General features: G+C 39.4%; 1 long non-coding RNA gene across 1 annotated transcript; it reads left to right on the plus strand.

Annotated features, from left to right (window-relative positions):
* The first annotated feature begins 7,965 nt into the window (after positions 1-7,965).
* On the plus strand, positions 7,966-16,955 carry LOC126298663 (uncharacterized). The gene is made up of 3 exons (XR_007552639.1): positions 7,966-8,033; positions 8,199-8,280; positions 11,589-16,955. It is a non-coding gene; the product is annotated as an uncharacterized LOC126298663 (long non-coding RNA).
* Positions 16,956-17,568: the final 613 nt, after the last annotated feature.

Genomic DNA, 17,568 nt, shown 5'->3' on the forward strand with positions numbered 1-17,568 from the left:
AATAGAAAAAAATACAGAAGTGTTAACTTCTTGTTTACATTTCCTTTCAAAGTATTTTCAGAAAGTAAAAACTAAAAGTCAATAATTTACGTTTGTTAACTATTTCTTTTTATTTTCTTATGTTCACCTAGGAAAAAAGAGTCATTAAATTTATTTTCTTAAGCTCACATTCAGAATGAAATAATGAACTCAGAAATTGGTTAATTATTGAGGGTAATGAGGTAAATAGTTAAAATTGGTAGAGTTATTCAAAAATTATTGTATTGAGCTAAAGCTAAAAAAACAGTCGAGTTAATTAAATAGACTGAATTTTAAAAAATCTGTTGAGTTAATTAGAAAATATGGTATTGAGTTGGTGAGTGAGCTAGAACCCAGACTTACATTCTACTTAGGGACTTTGTGGGGACAATAGTAAATTGGGAGTGGTGCATCGGTTACAAAACAACAGAGGCATCTAGGCGGTATTAGTCTCTTGGAAGTACGTCAGCAGGGAGCCTGTATTATGCAATTGTGAAACAATTTCAGTGTCGCATCATTAGTTTGAGGGTGAGGGGACAACATCAAACTGGTAACCATGCATCAGTTACAAGCTACTAGAGTCTTGAGAGCATTGTTATTATCTTGTTCATACGTCACCTTGGAGACAGTACTATGCAATCACGTAGCATGCCCCGAGCCGCATCATCAGTGTGAGGATGAGTCGTTGGCATGTAAGTCCCAGGGGTTCATCTGTTACAAGCTACTAGAGGCATGAGGTTGGTATTAGTCCCTTGGAGATACATTGGCTGGGAGCCTGTAGTATGCAAACATGAAGCAATTTCTTTGATGCATCATCAGTGTGAGGGAGCGGGGACTTCAGTAAATGGGCAGCAATGCATTAGTTACAACTAACAGATTCCTGAGGGCGGCATTAGTCTCTTGGAGATATGTCAGCTGGGAGCCTGTAGTATGCAATCACGAGGCAATACCTTTGCCGCATTGTCAGTGTGAGGGTGTGTCGGCGGTGCAAATGTTACATGATAATAGAGGCATGTGGCCGGTATTAGACTCTTGGGGATACATTAACTACCTGCCCATTACCTTTGCAATCTAACGCACAGTTGGGAAGGAGCGAGACGTCACCGGTACAAACCTGCCAGCAGTCTTGTGTCAAGGCCCAGTGAACCAGCCAGTCTGTGGATGATTTTTGGGGGTTTCCCATCTGCCTTGGCGAATGTGGGCTGTTTCCTCTTATTCAGCCTCAGCTACACTATGTCGGCGATTTCTGTGCTAAATAGTTCTCATGTATGCGTACACCACCATTATTCTATCACACAAACATATGAGTTACACTCATCTGCTGTGGGGTGACCACAGGCAGCCGAACAGCACAATAACCTTGAAAAAGTGATTTGGTGTGGGGCAGCGGAGGGGTGAAACAGACTTCGGTAGTCGTCGTGGGGTTGTGGACCACTGTGGCTGCGACACGGGCAGAGCCTCACCATCATTTTTAGACCCCTGAGAACATACAATACAATACAATACAATACAACACGTCAGCTAGAAGCCTGTAGTATTCAATTGCGAGGCAATTTGTGTTGCATCATCAGTGTGAGGTATCGGGGACTACAGTGGTGGGGCAAAAGGTACAAGATAATAGAAACATGTAAGCGTTATTAATTTATTGGAGACACGTTGTTTGGGAGCATGTAGTACACAAACATGAAGCAATTCCTTTGTCGCATTATCAGTGTGAAGGTGTGGGGACTACAGTAAAGTGGGGGCAGTGCAAAAGCTACAAGACAATAGAGACCTGTGGGCGGTAAAGTCACTTCGAGATACTTCTACTGGGAGCCTGTAGTATACAACTGGAAACAATTTCTGTGTCGCATCATCAGTGTGAGGATGCAGGGACAACAGTAAATTCGCAATGGTACATCAGTTTCAAGATAATAGAGACCTAAGGGTGGTATTAAACCCTTGGAGATACGTTGGCTGCGAGCCTGTAGTATGCAATCGTGAAGTAATTTTTGTGTCGTATCATGGGGACAACAGTAAATTGGCAATGGTGCTTCAGTTACAAGATAATAGAGACATGTGGGTGGTATTAGTCTCTTGGAGATACGTCGGCTGTCCGCCCAGTTAGCCGTGTGCATGGCTCTTTGGATTGGGAAGGAGCACCTGGTCTCCGGCATGAATCCGCCTGGAGGAGTTGTGTTTAGGTCTGGAGTGCCGGCCAATCTGTGGATGGTTTTTAGCCAGTTTCCCATCTGCCTTGGCGAATGCGGGCTTGTTCCCCTTATTCCACCTCAGCTACACTATGTTGGCGACTGCTGCAGAAACAAGTTCTCCATGTATGCCTACACCACCATTACTCCACCATGCAAACATAGGAGCTACACTCATCTGGTGTCATATGTTCCCTGAGGGATCCACCGTAAGTGTGAGGGTGTGGGGACTACAGTAATGTTTCGGAGGTGCAAAAGTTACAAGATAATAGAGACCTGTGTATGGTAATAGCTCTTGGAGATACTTCGGCAAGGAGCACGTAGTATGCAATAGCAAAACTATTTCTGTGTTGTATCGTCACTGTTAGGGTGCAGGGACTACAGTAAAGTTTCAGTGGTGCATCAGTTACAAGTTACTAGAGACCAGAGGCTGGTATTAGTGTCTTGGAGATATGTCATTTGGGAGCCTATGGTATGCAATCACGAGGCAATTTCTTTGCCGCATTGTTTATGTGAGGTTGTGGGGACTACATTAAAGTTTCGGTGGTGCAAAAATTATAATGAAAATACTAGAGACATTTTGTCATATTAGTCTATAGGAGATACGTCGGCTGGGAGCCTTTGCCATAGAATCGCGAAGAAATTTGTGTGTTGCATTGTGAAGTTGAGGATGTGGGGTCAATAGTAAATTGGCAGTGGTGAATAATTTACAAGATAATAGAGACCAATGAGTATTTTTACTCTTTTGGAGAGCCTGCAGCATGCAATAACAAGTCAATTAGTATATCGCATCATCAGTGTGAGGATGTAGGAAATACAGTAATGTGGCAGCGTTGCATCAGTTAAAAGTTACATCAGTGTGATGATTTAAGGACTACAGTAAAGCGTCAGTGGTGCAAAAGTTTCAAGATAATAGAAAACTGAGTGTGGTATTATTCTCGTGGAAATTCATTTACGGGGACTCTGCAGTATGCAATTATGAAGCTATTTCTGTGTCGCAGTGTCAGTGCAAGGGTGCAGGGACAACAACAAATTGGCAACAGTGCATCAGTTAGTAGATAATAAAGACATGTGAGCGATATTAATCTCGTGGATATACAGCAGAAGGGAGCATCTAGTAAACAAACGCGACACAATTTTTTTGTAGCATCGTCAGAGTGAAGGGCTGGGGACTACACTAATGTGCGACCAGTGCATTAGTTGCAACCACTAGAGTCCTGAGGGTGGTATTAGTCTCTTGCAGATACGTTAGCAGATATAAAGTAATATGCAAATGCGAAGAAATTTCTGTGTCGCATCATCAGTGTGAGGGTGCGGGGACAACTGTAAATTGGTAATGGTAATTCATTTACAAAATACTAAAGTCCTGAGTGTGGTAATATTTTCTTGGAGATACGTTGGCAGGGAGAATGTAGTGTGCAATCGTGAAGTATTTCCCCGAGAAGCATAGTAAGCATGAGGATGTGGGAATTACAGTGATGTGGCAGTAGAGCAACAGTTATGAGCTACTAGAGACCAGAGGCTGGTATCAGTCAGTTGGAGATATGTCAGAAGGGTGACGGTAGTATGCAATTGCAAAGCAATTTCTGTGTTGCACTGACAGCGTGAGGTTGCAGGGACTACAGTAAAGTCTCAGTGGTGCATCAGTTACAAGGTACTAGAAACTTGAGGGTGGTATACACTCGCACACACATACATATCCATCCGCACATACACATGTGCACATACATATGTGCGGATGGATATGTGTGTGTGTGCGAGTGTACACCTGTCCTTTTTTTCCACTAAGGGAAGTCTTTCCGCTCCCGGGATTGGAATGACTCCTTACCCTCTCCCTTAAAACCCACATCCTTTCGTCTTTCCCTCTCCTTCCTGAAGAAGCAACCATCGGTTGCGAAAGCTAGTAATTCTGTGTGTGTGTTTGTGTGTTTTGTTCATGTGCCTGTCTGCCGGCGCTTTCCCGCTTGGTAAGTCTTGGAATCTTTGTTTTTAATATATTATATATATATATATATATATATATGGAATAGTTATACTGTGTGTTTAAAATAAGATCCACAAGGTATTTAGTTAAATATCGACATCACATTACACCTTCTTCCCCTTTTAAATTATTTCCTCGCCCGAAGGATTACTCTAAAAAATGAAACCTTAGATGGCAGTGAAAGAATGCATAACATTCAAAATGCCAAAACTACAAAATTTCTTGATGTTTCTCATCTTCATTGGCCATTCAGATAGTTGGCTATCCCCTTTAGGCAGTCTGTATGGTGTTAGCTTTCCAAAACTTAATGTGACATAAAGATGTCTCCTGATGAACTCAAACCACTGCATGCTGCTGAAGTGCATCTACAATAAAAAAAATTTGCGCCAATAGACAATGTCCCGTGTATAAAAATGACACCTGTGTAGAATTAAAATCTAACCTTAAACATAAACTACTGACGCATTTCCCCATTTGTAGATAAGGATATTGAAAGCTTGGAACTTCAAATGCTTATGAGGGGGGAGGGGGGGGGGTTGAACAAAATTATGTACCCTCACATAAGTTTTCCAAGAGCACAGATTTTCCATTTACTGAACAGTATTTAGTTCTTGTAAGTGAATTTCAAATAGGCTACTGATGAAAAACGTATTTGCACCACTTGCCAACGTTGTGTAAATTGTGAACAATTGTGAGTTCTTTCAAAATTGCTACAGTAAAATATCATCAAAACAGGTAAGTTTAGCCATAGTTTTTGTAATTCGAATTTATTCAATTTTCCACAATTTATGAAATTTGTTGCCAACATACTCCTGATGGCAAAATGTTTTGATAACACTTCTGAAGAAGGCATTAAGACACCAGTCACCTTTGACCACATTGATCTGTTAAGCTTTCCTTAGTCACGTCTGTAATAGGAACAAACTGCTCCTAATTTAACCAGTCAGCATCTAGTCAGTATGAGCACATGTGAACTGGTGTAATGGTTCAAACATTCATGTAGTTTCATTGTTTTTGCATGTTCCTTGGATTATATTTGCAACACTGACCATGAGGAGGAACATCAGTGCAATCAGAAGATAAATTTCCTCTGTGGAAACAGGGTAAGGCTTTTAGATGTATCATTGCTTGTACTCAGTAAGGTCCTTCATACTTTAGGAAAAATTTGTGTGTCTCCCTCTTCAGGGCAGAGCTCTGAAGATGCTGTTTTACTAGAACCAGGTCATCGACCTTGTATTGAGGTTTGACAGCTTTCTCATTATGTCTGCTTACTCATTATTGTGCCCTTTCAACCAACAAGTTCTAGGAAACTATTGTCTGATTAAGTTTGTAATCCACAGAAGGTTGTCCCGGCCAAGTAAAACATTTAATAAGGAGTTCTCCCACAAAGGGTTTGAATGTTACTTCCAAAGGTGTTAATCCAATTGATAAATGTGGTAATTCATTTAAAATAAACTCAAAGTCTTTAACTTTCAATGCCCTTGATGTATGTTTTTCATGGCAATAGGTGCGGCACAATTTCCCAATTTCTTTCATAACCCTTTCACACGCATTGGAAGTTGGATTATAGTTGGAGATTAATACTTGTCGAACATCTTCCCACACATTTCTTTAAATTCATTGCTGACAAACTGTTGTCCATTGACTGTAATAAATAGTTTTGGTTTGCCTACCTCGAGAAAGCATTGTTGCAGACAGTGAATCACGATTGGTGTATTTGCTTTCTAAATAGGATACAAGTTAACATACTTCGACCAACACTCTATGAGGGCAAAAATGTACGATACTCCTCCCTTCCCTTTCGGAATTGGTCTGAAGAAATCCGCTGCGGTAAGATCGTGTAACGTCTTAGGAATTATTGGATACATTTCGTACGTCACATGAGTGTTACTCTTTTACCTTGTGGCATGTTTCACAAGCTCTACTTAAAGATGCTACTTTATGTCTTAGTTTCTTAAAATATTAGAACTTATTCATGTGAGCAATACATTTCTTTACTCCAAAGTGTCCATATCCAGTACGAACATACCACACCATCTCGTCCTCCATTCAACTTCGGGATGCATAAACGCCACTGTCGAGATGTTATACTGTCTCTACAAAATAAATTATGCCCTATAATTTTCCACTTTCCTGCTTGATTAAGAGGTAAGGAATTCTTGTTACACACAGCATATATTTCTGTAAAGTAGGTATCATGCTGGATGTTTTCGGTTATTCTTTGAGCCATTTCTTGTACCCTGTTGTGAGGATAATCTACTGTCATAAAATTAATCACAAAAATTACGCTGGGTCCTTCCATATGTTTTAACTCTTTCATGTCCACAGGCAATCTAGACAAAGTGTCAGGTACAATATTTTCAGAACCTTTTACATACAGTATTTTAATGTCATATTCCTGAAGGAACATCACCTACCGCATTAATCTACTATGTAATAACTGACTAATTAAAAAAGATAGAGCTTGATGATTTGTATATACATGGATTTCTGTTCCCCATACTAGTGTTTTGAATTTTTGGATACTCCATACTACTGCTAATAGTTCTTTTTCTGTGGCTGTGTAGTTTAATCATGTTTGTTAATACTCCAGCTAGCAAAAGCTATAGATTGGTGATTTGTTCTTTCCAGGCACCTCTCTCCTTTGAAATGTTCTGCTGCTATACCATAGTCCGATGCATCTGTTGATATTTTAAATGTCTCACCCATAACCGGATGGTGTAATACAGGTGATTCTACCAGTGCTCTTTTTACATTTTTAAACACATCATTGGCCTCTTGGTCCCAAATCCATGGTATTCCCTTTCTTAACAAATGTAAAAATCTTGGGTCATTCAGCTCTTGACTTCGTATATATTGTCTATGGTATCCCATCATTCCAATAAATCCCTTCAATTGTATTATATATCTATGGGGTGGACACTCTTTAATGGCCTCTATATGTTCCAGATCAGGTTTAATTCCCTGTACTCCTAGAATATGCCCTAAAAACTTAAGCTCTTGCCTCACAAAGTGCGAGTTGGACAATTTTACTGTAATACCTTTTCCTTTAAACCTTTTCAGGGTTTTACTCAACGTCAGGCAATGCTCTTCCCAGGTAGATGTGATTACTAGTGTATCATTTACATGTATTATTAAATCCTTTGACAATTCCCTTCCTAATGCCTCGTCCACCACACGTATAAACACATATACTGATATATTTATCCCGAATGGTAACAATTAAAATGAAATGATTTTCCATCAAATATAAACGCTGTATATTTCTTTGATTCAGGATGTAACCAAATTTGTCAATATCCAGCAGTCACGTCCATCATGCTAAAATACTTTGCTTTCTCAAATTTGGACAATAATTCATCGATGTTAATGTGTCTTTCCCGTTCTGTCTCTATATGCTTATTCAAAGTATGAACATCTAGAACTAAACGCACACCTTCTGTAGCCTTTTTTACTACTACCACGGGGCTATTCAAGATGCTAGAGCTGCGTTCTATAATGTTATTGTCAATTTCTTCCTTAACTGCTTCTTTTAGACTTATCGATATTGGATATGGCCTACAGAAAAATGGAGTACTATCTCTGATTTTAAATTTACATACATAATCGCTAATACTACTGGGATGATCGGAAAATACTTCTCCATAGTGCATCAGAATTTTATATAAATCTAGTTTTTGTTCATTGGTTAATATTGGCAATTCATTTACTTTGCCCTGTATGTCAGCATGATGTGACACGTAACTTACCTCTTCAATCTCTGGTGACAATTGTGCTGCCACTGTTAATCGTAAACATTGATTCTCAATTGTTTGTTACTAATATAGCCATTGTCGCAAACGGTAAACAAAATTTGTAGGCACCTTTATCAAAATAAAGAAGATTCTCCTCAAAATTTAATATGACGTTAAATTCTGATAGCAAATACAGGCCAGACAACACATCCTTATTGATATTTTCCATATACTAACACTGTCTGACGAAATGGAATATTCTCAATGTTGCAGTTCACCTGGGTCGTGTGTTTTAAAACTTTGCTCTTCGTCCCACGAATACTGGCTGTGTACACTCCTGTTACTGGTAATAGTGGTAAGTGATGTTTAGTTCATAATGTGCTAAATAATGCGCTAGAAATAAGTGACACTTCACTCCCAGAATCTATAAATATGTTAACTTCCAAATCCTCTACTTTTTCCATTATTATTGGTTGTGGATTAATGGTAGTTAAGCTCAGTTCTCCACTAACAACCATTCTTTGGTTGGTATTTTATGTGTGAAATTAACGTACTTATTATGGACTAGGCCTCCTAATGTATTTCTATGACCTGGGCCCTAGCCCTGGATCCAGATTGCACTACGCTTTTCCTCATTATCGGTAATCACTGGTTGGTTACCGAATCGAAGTATTATATTACCACTTTGTACTTTATTACTGCTTGGTAAAAATTCTTGCGATGTCACTGGGCCTATATTCAAAGTTGGATGCTTCTTTTGGTAATTGGCATTACCATTACTCCTATTACATTGGTGTAATCTAGCAAAATCAGCGTCATGTTTTCTAAAATTATTATTACTATTCCTTATATAAGTCTGATTTTCATTGCGGTGTATGCTCTTGTTACGGTACTTGTTCAAAGCATCGAGTGCATACACAAAAGACAACATTTCTTCTACAGTTTTCCACCCACTACACAATATATCTTTCCTGGCATAAATGGGTAAACGTCTTATTAAAATTTGAACTAACCCTTCTTCCTCCATGAGCTTATCTAAGTACTTCGAACATATTAAATTCCAGTCGAAATACTTTCTCATCATACCCCACACACTGTTGTAATCCTTAGGGTCCCACAAATCAGATATTAATTTTTCTTGGATGCTTGCCCAGGATGAAAAGTTCTCGATGTTCACTGTGCCCCACTCCGAAGCTTCTCCTGAAAGGTAACATACTGCAAATTTGATCTTTTTTTAATCTTCCCAAGTTATTGGCAAGGCTTGGTTAAACCGTTTCAGAAAATGAGTAGGATGCACCTCCCCGTCTGGCTTAAACTTCGGCAAATGTCTGGATGGTCCAGAATATGCCCCCGTTGCAAATCTGTCATTACTTCACTAGTTAACGCTACGCTGGGAAAAGTCACTCTATTATCTACTTTGTCCTGCATAAGTTTGGATTCTTTCCATAAATTATATATGCCTCTCTTAGTATAATTAAGTTCCGAAGCTAAATTTTGAGAAACGTTGTCAGAAGTTACCCTCGCGGCAACTAGTCTTCTACCTGTTCCTCCAGATTACTGAAATTTATTATGTTTGAAGTGGTTAGTTTCTCTTTAAAATTTCTTTCCAAATTATTAACTTGCATGTTAATGCCTGCGATTTGTGATTGGACTATATGAATTAGTTTGTCCTGCTTCTTAACACTTTAAAGGAAAGTGTGTAATCTTTGTTTTACAGCATTAAATGTAAAATTGCACACACTTTGAAATGATTCTAACTTTTCACCAAGTTCAGCTTCTCCTTTATTACATTTGTCTTCAATATCGAATTCTAACTTCTGGGTCGACTTCTGAAACTGGTCATTCTGCTTTTGGTTAAGGTCAGTAAACACTTGATTCATCTGGATAGTCAAGGAATTACTTAATTCATTTTAAAATCTAATAGCTAACTCTCCATTCTATCATTTAAGGCCTCGAATTTAGAACTAACCCTTCTTCCTCCATGAGCTTATCTGAGTACTTTGAACATATTAAATGCCAGTCAAAATACTTTCTCATTGTACCCCACACACTGTTATAATCCTTAGGGTCCCACAAAGCAGATATTAATTTTTCCTGGGTGCTTCCAGCTTTTCACTTAGAGTTGCTGAATCTGCCTTCTCATCATCTTATTTAGTATTCAACTGAGTATTCACCGAGTCTAACCTGTGACAAAGTAGTCATTTGTGCATTTTAAGCTTTGGTTAAATTTACTACTTCAGACCAGTCAGGCATTTCCCTACTCACTGTCATGACCATGGCTGGTTCTGATATTTCCCAATTTTTTTGAGTATTATCCACATCCTTCTTACTTTTAGATCTAGTGATAATTTAAAAAAATCACCTCCGAGTATAATAACTATACTAACAGTCTATTATTGAACAGTGCCCTTAACTTCACACTCAAATAGTTATTGTCTTTCAGTCAACCAGCGTAGAGTTTTAGGCTGGGCCGGTGTGGAATCAGCGCTGGTGAACTGCCCAGGCACCGGCGGTGTCGAAGGTTGGTTTCAGCATCACTGCTGGTGAATGGATTTGTAGTCAGCACCGATGAGCAGCAGCTGACACCATTGGCATCCGTTGCTGGTTACGGCATCCACATTCCTGCGATATGTTATGAGGGCTGCTTACTCTCCACACTGGATCTTCATCGTCAAATAGATTTCATAGTAACTCTTCTTAGTCTAAACTGTTCAGATTTTCCTTACGTCTTCTCTTGTATGGTATTAATTAATTTTCACCCCTTTTTACCATTTACGCAGAATCCAACTTTGCAAAACAATTTCCCAGTCTTGTTACTATTGGTTGCTATGGCAACTCACAATACCTTCTCATCTTGATTTCATTTCAAAATTCCTCTTTCTTTGAGCCCTGATCACGTCGGTCGCCACGTTCTAATGGTTTTGGCGACAAGAGAATTGACGCAAAACTGGATTGCAAATTTCACACTTTTCTTACTGCAGTTGACTTACTTGGAACATTTAGCTGAGACTCTTCTCTGGATACGCGGCTGCGTCAATCTCCACAACTTCTTCTCCGAAGAAATAATGCTGGTTAGAGGAATTAAAAAACACACTCTCTCTCGAAATAATTCGGTACCCTCATATTTTCATTTCCACAAGTTTCACATAAGCATACAAACTCTTGCAAGTCACTTGCATTGTTAACCATTAGATACTATTAAATATAATTACAATGTGGTGGGTTTAATAACCACCAGATATTTAAGATAGGTCTTGCTTCTAGCAAGTCTAACACCAAGATTAAGTAAGAGTCTCTAGACAAACCATGTTTCAGTTGTCTATAACAACTACAATTATTCAACCACCAAGGAATAACACGTACTTACTCCTTGTGCTTTCCATACAGGTTCTATGGCGCAAGCGGCAAACTCTTGTCAGTGTCGCTCGTCTGATGCAGCTGCTGTCCTCCCATGACCAATGTCCATCCTGCACCCACAGACATGTGTTGTGCAGTAAATAGGCTCTCCCTCACACTTATCTTTAAAACATCGCATGTTTGAGGCAGCAGCAGGTCGAGCGGTTCCAGAATTTATATGGAAATTCTAGGAGTGGCCAACCGTGTGCTACTCGCTTTTGCTCTCACATCAGTTTACTTTTTGGTGCACGAAGTGTCATTTTGCAGTGGCTGCGGAGGACATGTGCCGTGTAGTGCTGATGGCTGTGAGGGGAGTCATGCTGCTGCTCAACAAACCATGCCACCAGAGGAAAGGCGGCTGCAGCCACCTGTGCTTGATGAGGGGGCAGAAGCAGATGAGGTTTGTGGGACAACGGCTTCTGAGACTTAGACCCTGAGCAGGATTCAAAATCTGGATCTGCTTCTTAAAAGTAACTTGGAAATATTACGGGGCACTTTTTATGAATAGTAAATCTTTGTTGGAAAGAAACAGTTTGAAGGCTGAGTAATTTCTCATTGACAAAAACTTGAAATGAGTGGTCAATAAAACTTAGTAGCAAACATTCCAGATAAAATTATATATAAGTGGCAATTTCATGATGAAAACTACCCAAGAACTTTATAAATCCAGAAAGTGCACATGGCTATAAATAAGTGAAATGAGTAGCATGTTAATCCAGGGTGTATACACCTAGGCAACCAAAAAATCTAGAAAAAAACAGGAATTTTTTTTAGAATATGGGAATTTTTCATTTAGTTTTCAGTTAAATTTCTGTTTATTGGTAACAACCAATACTTCAACAACAACAAAATTACTTTAGCCACTACCGTACGATAATCCTGTAGCAATAAAACATAAGAGAATAACACAAAAATAAAACTTTAATTGCAAAGAAAATGTGCCATTTATTACAAGAAAACAATGTGCACACAAAAGCATCTGCTGACAGCAAAATGTCAAAGGCTTCATGATGATGACTACACAATACTTAGTAACAACAAACTGCTTGCTGTGAGATTGACAGTATAGAGCAGAAGTTTTTATGATCAGTGTTTTTCCTTTCCACAGGTGTGCCACCTGAAGGAGAAGCTCTGTACTGTCATGGTGGCGGCCAAATGTGGCAGCAGGATTGGCAACATCACAGTCAATACACTTGTTTATGAGTATATGAGAAGAAAGGGTAAATGTGCTGTCAGGTCTCACAATTTGTGCAAGATAGAGAATTAAAAAAATTCTTAAGACTTTCAAACTGGTGACAAGAAGTTACTCCAGTCTCATTTCTCCATTAGGAAAAGTAGTTAACTTTCTTGTAGCTCAACTTGAGGTGATTAGTGGGTTATCAGTGTTGTTTGCCTTCTTATATGAAGTGTACTTTATTCTTCACAATTTGCCCTATGTCTAGTGGGATCATTTTTTTTTACCCTAGTCAGCTGTTCTCGAGACCCACCCAAGCGCAAAAATACTTTTTGCCCATTTATTGGAGATTGAAGACTTACGTCTTGCTCCAGCAGCCAGAGATGGCATAAAGCTTACATGTTCAGTAGTCTTTGTCGTGTGTGTCTGTGACTCAACAACTCTGCCATACAGTGAGCAGCATTCTACCCTTTTCATAATACATCAGAGTCCCGCTAATCCAAACACTGGTAATCTGAATGTTCGGTTAATCCGAACATGAAAAATGTTGATCTAAGTACAGAAAACTGTGCGGTAAAATGCTGTGCATACACACTATTTTCATTTACGCAGTACAGTAAACGTGTATTAGGAAAATTGGCATGAAAACATTAGGTTTAAACAATGCATAACAATGAAAGAAAAGCTGTCAAATTTACTAAAATACAGCGGACATTTTACCCCTACTTTTTAGATGACAAAAACTCAATCATTGTTTTTGGGGGTAATGAAGACAGTTTGGTAGATGACGCATAGTTGCGCCATCATCTCATGAACATCAAATCAGCAGGTGTAGCAGTGGGCAGTTGCTCCAAATAACATAAGACGAGGTCAAGGGCTATTGCTGCATCACTGTGTGGCACCAGCTCTCCTTTGTCCCTTTCAGGCACATTGCCACTTCTGTCACAGCAGTCCACTTCTTCCTGGTCTTGAGTCACAGCAGCAACAAAATTAGCGTAAGTAAGGTTGTGCCCCATCCGCTGCCATACACTCATCTACGTCTCCTTCACTAGCTTCTTCACATCCAGGGATTGTCGGTATCATTTGTAGTAGATTTTCCACTTCACTTTCAACTAGGCTGTCCTGAAATTCAAGAGATGTCCACAGTTTTCTCCACTATTTTCTCAGAGTATTTTCTGAAATGTTCTGTCATGCCTCAGTGGCCCAATAAACAACATCCTTCACATTGGTCTTTTTATTTTGTCCACTAAAGGAATGCTATAGTCTTGGATCAGCATTCTTAAAAATTGTTTCCTGTAAATGGTTGCAGTACGCCCTGGTCCATCGGCTGTAGAAGTGGTGTAACATTAGGCGGCAGAAACTTCGGCATAGTTTCTCCATCACATAATTCCTCAGTGCTGGGGTGAGATAAATGATTTTCCTTAGTAAACCATCTAACAGAGGGAACAAACTGGCCGTGAAACCATTTTGAGCAGCTTATCATCCATCTGTGTTTTTTTCTGGTTGCAATAATATACGGGCAGGGACTTCATGTTGCAGTTTTTAAAGGTTCTGGGCCTAGCAGATTTGCTGATCAGCATTAAAGGCAGCTTGTGATTACCAGCAGCATTGCTGCGTGCTAATAAAGTTACACGATCTTTGCACATTTTAAAACCAGGAGCATGGTCTTCTGCTTTTGATGCCAGGCTTTTTGTTGGCAATGCCCTAAAATCAAGGCCAGTCTTGTCAGCATTATATATTTGTTGGGGAGAATACTTTCCCTCTCTTTTCATTTTTTCAAACTCACCCAAGTATTCCTTCACTGCATCATGGTCAGAATATATCCAGTAATTGTTAGCTGACGGATTCTAAGACTTTTTTGAATCTGTCCAACCATCCCGTACTCGCACTAAAAGACTCATCACCATTCGTTAACTTGTTCAGGTAAACAGCCTTCTCCTGAACCAGTGCTCCACTCAAAGGAGTTCCCCTTTCTCTTTTCTGCGTAAACCAAAGGGAAAGAGTTTCATCCACTTAATCGTACTAGGACTGTTTGAAAATCTGCCAAATTTTGAGTGTTTTTCCCGAAGATGTTGCATAGAACTGTTCAAGCTATACTCGGTTCTTCTTCCAATCACAAATGGTTGCTTTACAACACCCAGTTCCTTTGCCAGTTTAGATACATTCTTACCATCCTCTATCCACTTCAAAGAATTCAGTTTTTCTTTGAGAGTCGACGTTTACTCATGACAAAAATACATATACCACACCACCTGAACGAATACAGTACAGCAGTTACGTGTGCCAGCGATCGATAACTAACATAACCAAGCACTTTGCGAGCCAGCTGACAGTGCACTGACCGCAGACACTACAAAGGTCTCAACAATGCACAACAAGGGCAGGGAGTGAGAGTGAGCCATTGTTACCATGGTGTACCCACTTATCTGCTTGGTATACTTCATTTTGAAACTCATCACTGTAATTCTGGCTAATCTGAACAAATCAGTAATCAGAACAAGGCCCGGTCCCAATTAGTTCGGATTATCGGGACTCTACTGTATTGTTATTATTCCATCCTGGATTTTCCATTGTTTCATTGTGATTCCAAAGTCCATGATTTAGTGTAGGATTTTGAGTTTTCAGGAGATTGTAATATTTTCGGTACCAATATCTTGTTGAGACAGGAAATTTCCTTAACTTTTAAATTTTATATGATTAGTGGAATAGTTAAATTATTCCACTCACTGATTTGTCGAAAAGTGAGTTGCACAGGCCACAGAAGCTGATCCAGTTCTTAACACTTTGCTAACATATATTTGCACATATTTCCCTCACTCACTCAATAGCATAAAGAACTTCGCTGTGCGCTGATACGTTGCACGTCGGCATAGCCTCACTGTACAGAAAAGATTAATTCTTGTTCAAAATGACACTGGACAGTCGTGTGTTGATCTCTAAAGCTTTGTAAAAAGAAGTGTTGCAGTTTTCACGAATGACACTGGTGGATCGTTTGTACGAACCAGTTAGCACGTCGACACCGTACTTGGGAGGGTATGAACAGTAACTAGAACAGATGACGTTACAGTGTCATGCGTGTGTGGAAAATCAGTCTGTTCTTCCACAAAAATTCTCTGCTTGGCCTACATTGCAATCACCACGGCAATGTGTTACATAGACTTTGCGGGATCTTTTTGGAACACTGGCTGGTTAGTTGTGGATGACTCGTATAGCAAGTTTCCTTTTGCTGTGCCAATGAACTCGACAACGTTGCATACTACAATTCAGGTGTTGTCATCAATTTTTTGCCTCGAAGGTTTACCTGAAGTTATAGTGTCAGGCAATGGCCCTCGGTTCATGTCAAATGAATCTGAAACATTCTTTGAATGAAATAGCATACAGCACCCCACTAGTGCACCGTTCCATCCACAGTCAAACGGAGAAGCGGAATGTTTTGTCAGAATCTTCAAGCAGCAGACGGCCAAACCGCGCTCTGCACACATCAGGGATCAACTGTTTCTCACCTCATATCAATCGCACCCATGAGATGGACCATCCCCAGTGTAACTGCTTCATGGCTTCGCCCTTCGCTTGTGACACCATTGTAAATTGAAAGTTAAGTTTTGTCAAACTTTTTTATGGTAATAAAAATTATTAATGTGATTTGCTTGAATTGTTGAATCCTTTAGGCACCCTGTAAGCGATGAGTGAGCAGGCCCCTCAGTCAGTGTACCTTGTGACTGAACTGTGGTAATGTTCCTATGTATTTTTGCACCCAGTCATAACACAAATAAGTGACTTCTTGAGGAGATTCATTTCCATAATGTGTGAGGTCATCCAACTTATCTCTCTGACTTCCTTCACAATACACATTAAAAAACTTGTATGATTGATGCACTTTATATAATTTGAAGCATGTGAACTAGCTGCAGCAGAATAGTTTGAAAGGACTGTTTCTCCCTCCTGTAACTCTGCTTTCATGTTCAGTTGTCTTTGTATGGCATTTGTTACATTTAAAAGATTAAAAAGGTGTCTTGTCACATACCCCAAATATATGATATTTTTTGCCACACAATAAGGGTTCCTTGTATTCAATATTGCTATCGGCTCTTTTTCAATGATTACAAATAAAACACACTACTTTTGCTTCTGTTCTGTAGACCTAGACCAGAAAAGCATACAACCACAGCCCCCACAGGGTTAAGATAAATATTGCACATATATGGTGCAACTGTTGCTGTTTATGCATTAAGACTGTGATATTCTAACTTCTGTGGTGATGCAGCCCTCCTGTGCAGTTACTACAGAAGTTCAATATGGTACAGTGTTACACTGCCTCATTAATCAAAATGAATATAGAATGAAATTTCACTCTACAGCGGAGTTTGCACTGATATAAAACTTCGTGGCAGATTAAAACTGTGTGCCGGATCGAGACTCTAACTCGAGACCTTTGCCTCTTGCGGGCAAGTGCTCTACTGACTGAGCTACCCAAGCATGACTCACGACCCTTCCTTTCTTCCAGGAGTGCCAGTTCTGCAAGGTTCGCAGGAGAGCTTCTGTGAAGTTTGGAAGGTAGGAGACGAGGTACTGGCAGAATTAAAGCTGTGAGGACGGGGCGTGAGTCGTGCTTGGGTAGCTCAGTCGGTAGAGCACTTGCCCGCGAAAGGCAAAGGTCCCGAGTTCGAGTCTTGGTCCGGCACACAGTTTTAATCTGCCAGGAAGTTTCAAAATGAATATGCTGTCACACAGCAAGTATCACTTTTAAAATGTGAACATAAGACATTCATTTTGAAAAAATAAAAATTGATTTGTGCATGAACTTTCCAGAACTATACACTACACCTAATTATCACAGCATAGAAATAAATCACTACATTTAACTCAAATGTTAGTCTAAACATCTACTACAAGGAAGAAGACACAACTATCATGTAAATTATATTTTGTTCCTCGAATATTCTTTTACCAGTCTCCCATGAAAAGACTCTTGAGATTTCACAAAAATGGATTTCTGACTTTTCACAGATTTTGAAGTACAAATAATAATAATAATAATAACAATAATAATAATAATAATATCCTAGTATGCAC

The sequence above is a fragment of the Schistocerca gregaria genome, chromosome X (assembly GCF_023897955.1).
Source record: "Schistocerca gregaria isolate iqSchGreg1 chromosome X, iqSchGreg1.2, whole genome shotgun sequence".
NCBI lineage: Eukaryota > Metazoa > Arthropoda > Insecta > Orthoptera > Acrididae > Schistocerca > Schistocerca gregaria.